Here is a 4,564-nt window from a genome sequence, read left to right on the forward strand (position 1 = left end):
CCGGTCCAGACCTGAACGAGAAGATGGAAGCCATGGAAGGGAGTCAGGTTGATGGTGGCAGTTTAGCCCGGGCTTCCCCACCCCCAGTGCAGACGTGGCAGTTCCCTGAGCACTCTGACCCACAGGACCACCCGGGCCAGGGCCTGCCGGTCCATCTGGCCCCTGCACTGAAGGTCCCGCACGATTGTTCGCCCAGCCTCGTTTCGCAGGAGCAGAGGGCCCGCGCTCCTGATCTACAGCTGGGGGCCGGGCAACGCTTTGTGCCAGCCTTCCTGGCAGACAGCTAGCACGCTGCTGCTTCTGTCCTGCAGATGCAAACATACGCACGTGCAGTTGTGTGGCTCTCAGGGCCTTGCTCCACCACAGGCTGCTGTCCCCACAAAGGAACGTTGCTTTGACTACGTGCAGAGGCCAGGCTGGGCCAGCTGCCTCCCTCTACCCCATAGTGGTCCTAACAATGCTGTGTCCACAAGGCGCTGTACACTTGGCCGCTTTTCCACCACCAGCGCCTGCTCTGAGTCACTCTGAAAGTGGTGGTTGTCAAGTACCCACAGATTCCAGCAGAATGTTTTACAAAACGGCCAGGTGTTTCAAACACAGCTTTTCATCCTTGAGTTCAGAAAGGACCTCAGGACCAGTGCTCAGTCCAGCTGCTCTGAGCTCTTCTTTAAGATGGCCACTCCCTTACCACTGGTCTTCAGTTCTGCCCAAATCCACACCTTACCCTCTGGCACAACTGACGTGTAGCCAGATCAGTTCAAGATGTGAAACCGGTGAGGAGAACAGGCCTGTGCCACACACCCATCGCCGCAAACTCCCTGGTGCAGCCGGAGGTGCTGTGCTCATTCCAGGCGTGCGGCTGTCCCGATCGGGCGGGACAGCACGGGTTGTCTGCCGTGAAGGGGAAGATGTTCCTTAGGTCTCCTGGAGAGGTAGGAAACTTGAGAGTCTCACTCAGCTTCCTTGGCTGCTGACGCTGAGGTGGGCAGAGTGAGGAGGGCCCAAGAGGTCTGCATGTGCAGGAGATTCAGCGCAGCTGCCGCTGACGTGCCTCTCAGAAGCCCTCACGGACCCCACTGTGCACACCATGGGGAGCAGGCTCACAGGGAAGGACTCCCACCCGGGCCGGGGGAGGGGGCCTGCATCTCTTCCAAGGAAGATGCTTCTATCGTTTTCTTTGACCTATTTTTCAGATCCTGTGCCTGATGCCTTTTTTTCTTTTTTGCTAGTCCTGAGGCTTGAACTCAGGGCCTGAACACTGTCCCTGAGCTTCTTTTGCTCAAAGCTAGCACTGTACCACTTGAGTCACACCACCACTTCTGGCTTTTTCTGAGTATGTGGTGCTGAGGAATCGAACCCATGCTTGCTTCATGAATGCTAGGCAAGCACTCTACCACTGAGCCATGCTGCCAGCCCCCTGCTGGCGTTTTTGCGGCAGTGTCTGAGGGTGGGGGATGCAGAGGCCCCAGCAATGTCCACTCTTCCTCTCCCGTCCTCCAGCCCCTCCCAGCCTCAGAGGGTAGGAGTCAGCCTGGACACCATTCCTGAACTCCTTTGTTTTTTGCTCGAGGCAATCACTCTACTTCTGTCTTTTTCTGTGATTAAGTGGAGATGAGTCTTAAAGATTTTCCTGCCCTGGCTGGCTCTGAACAATGATTCTCACATCTCAGGATTACAGGCATTGTTGTGCCTAGGTCACAGACCCCCCACCAAGAAGACCACCAAGAGTCAGACTCTACAGCTGTTTTAAGGTTTTATTTAAACAGGCTGCAGCTCGGGCCTCTTCCTACACTCCGACACAGTGGAGCCTAGGAGGAGAGCCCGAGCTAAGGATTTGCAGGTCTTATAAGGGCACACAACCAGGTGGTTTAGCACCACATGTTGCTCTGCTCTGAAACAAGCAACAAATGGTCACTGCCTTGAGTACTCTAACCCTTCAGCATAAGCTGCCAGTACCGGGCTGGGGGGGGCTTGAATTCAGTTTGGGCCCAGTCTCTGAGCTGGTTTTGCTCCAGGCTAGTGCTCTACCACTTGAGCCACAGCTCCACTTCTGGCTTTTTTGCTAGTTTATTGGAGATAAGTTTCACAGACTTTCCTGCCTGGGCTGGCTTTGAACCTCAATCCTCAGATTTCAGCCTCCGGAGTAGCTAGGATTCCAGGTGTGAGCCATCAGTGCCCAGCTAGACCTGGGGCAATTTTTGACAAAGGAGGCTTCCTGGAGGAAGGTCTGTACATGGTATCACTGTAGGCCAATTGCAGAAGAGAAGTATGGCTAGTGAGACAAGCAGATGAGGCCTGTATCTGCTGACACCGTGGGTGGAGGACTCGAGCCTGGAGACATCTTGGCGTTGGAGGAGGGCAGCTGTGAAGGCCTCAGGCCTCAGCAGTGGTCTGGGGGCTTGGAAAGAGGGGCGGTTTCCAAGGGTGTCCCAACTTCACAGCAGAGGGGGACGCCCGGGCCCCCCGAGGGTGGAGGTGCCCTGCAGCCCCCGCCGTGACCTTGCTGGGGTCTGAGGTAGCTGGAATCTCTCCTGGGGTCCTCACTGCCCCAGAGCCCTGCTTCTTCCTCACACTCCACCACCACCTTGGAATCCCGTCGCCCCAGGGCACTTGTGAGTCCGGCAGACGCAGGTGTCATTTTCGGGAGCGCTCCCTTTCCTGTCTCCCAGGCTGGCCTGTTTCTGGCTTCCTTTGTGACTCTCCTTGCCCTCTTCCCAGCATACCGTGTGCTGTGGAACCCACTCCTGGAGCTCAGAGACCCCAGATTGGGGCTCCTCTTGGTCCTCAGGAGTCCCTAGATCTGGTCTCTAGATGCTTGTGCTTTGCTCTGCTCTTCTGAGGCCAGACTCCTGGCCTCCTCCAAACGCAATCCTCATGAAGTCTGAACTGCCTCCCGCCTAAGGCCTTCCAGAGGCCACGCAGGTCCATCCTGAGATGCCCACAGCTCCTGGTGGAGAAGCCCTCGGGCTGCCCCGTGCTCTGGCAGGATCTGGTCATCCTTCAGCTGGTACTCTCCCAACCTTTCCTAAAGAACCCAGCACCTGCATGGCCCCCCAGCATGATAGCGTGCTACGGCCTCTCTTCCTCCTACCCAGCACCTGACATCTGTCTGGTACGTAGCAGCCACTCATTGGTCCTGAAGCAGTAAGTTAATAAAGAAGAAGACCAATCTCTGCAGACCCAATCAAGTCAGGCACCAGTGGCTCACACCTGTAATTCTAGCTACTCAGGAGGCTGAGATCTGAGGATTGCAGTTCAAAGCCAGTCTGTGAGAATCTTACCTCCAATTAACCACTAAAAAACAGAAGTGGAGCTGTGGCTCAAGTGGTAGAGCAGAAAAAGCTGAGACAGTACCCAGTCCCTGAATTTAATGGTACCAAAAAAAAAAAAAAAGGTCATGGACTCATGAGAACATTTGGTTCTGAGCTTACAGATGCTTTTCTCTTTGGTGGGGAGAAAGAAGAGGGTTGAGAAGGTGGCTTTGTGGTAGAGCACTTGCCTAGCATGCATGAAGCCCTAGGTTTGATTCCTTATACACAGAAAAAGCCAGAGGTGGTGCTGTGACTCAAATGGTAGAGCATCAACCTTGAGCAAAAGAAGCTCAGGGACAGTGGCCAGGCCCTGAGTTCAAGCCCCAGTAACAGACAAAAAAAAAAAAAAAGAGGTCATTATCACAAAAACAAAAAAGCAGTACTAGGTCTGAACCCAAAGCCTTGTGCATGCTAGACAAGCACTTTACCACTTGAACCACACATCTAGTCCTTTTTATTGTCCTTACCAGTCTTGCATTTATGTCCAGGCTGGCCTGGATGATCTTCCTACACGCACGTCCATGGAGCTGGGGTGGCAGGTCCACACAGGCCTTGCTGGGTTTTATTGGCTGAAATGGAAGCTGTACTTTTCCCAGGATGAATCGTGTGAGCTTTGCTTTTTGGTTTTTGTTTTTGTCGGTCATGGGCCTTGAGCTCAGGGCCTAGGTGCTGACCCTGCATGCTTTTGGCTCAAGGCTAGCACTTACCACTGAGGCACAAGGCCACTTCCAGTTTTATGGTGGCTAATTGGAAAGTTTCACAGGGATTTTTTTTTTTTTCTGCCCAGGCTGGCTTTGAACCACAAATAGCTAGGGTTACAGGGTGAGCCATTGGTGCCTGACATGCCTGGGTGAATCTTGACCCGCAACCGTGATCTTAGACCCCTGAGTATCCAAGATTACAACCAGCAAAGAAGCACACTTAGAAGTTAAATGTTGGAGGGAGGGGCCATCCTGCTGGCTTCACAGTTCCTTTTCCCCCTTATTTTTTATTTTATTTTTTGCCAATTCTGGGGCTTGAACTCAGGGCCTGGGCGCTGTCCCTGAGCTTCTTCAAGGCTAGCGTTCTACCACTTGACCACAGCACCATGTCTGGCTTTTCCTGTGTATGTGGTGCTGAGGAATGGAACCCAGAGCCTCATGCATGCTGGACAAGCGCTACCACCGAGCCACTTCCCAGCCCTTCCTCTTGCTCCTCGTGAAAAGCCTGGACTTCCTCCAGAGGCAGGATACCCCCCCCCATGCACACCACTC

Source organism: Dipodomys ordii, unplaced genomic scaffold (assembly GCF_000151885.1).
Source record: "Dipodomys ordii isolate 6190 unplaced genomic scaffold, Dord_2.0 Scaffold22, whole genome shotgun sequence".
NCBI lineage: Eukaryota > Metazoa > Chordata > Mammalia > Rodentia > Heteromyidae > Dipodomys > Dipodomys ordii.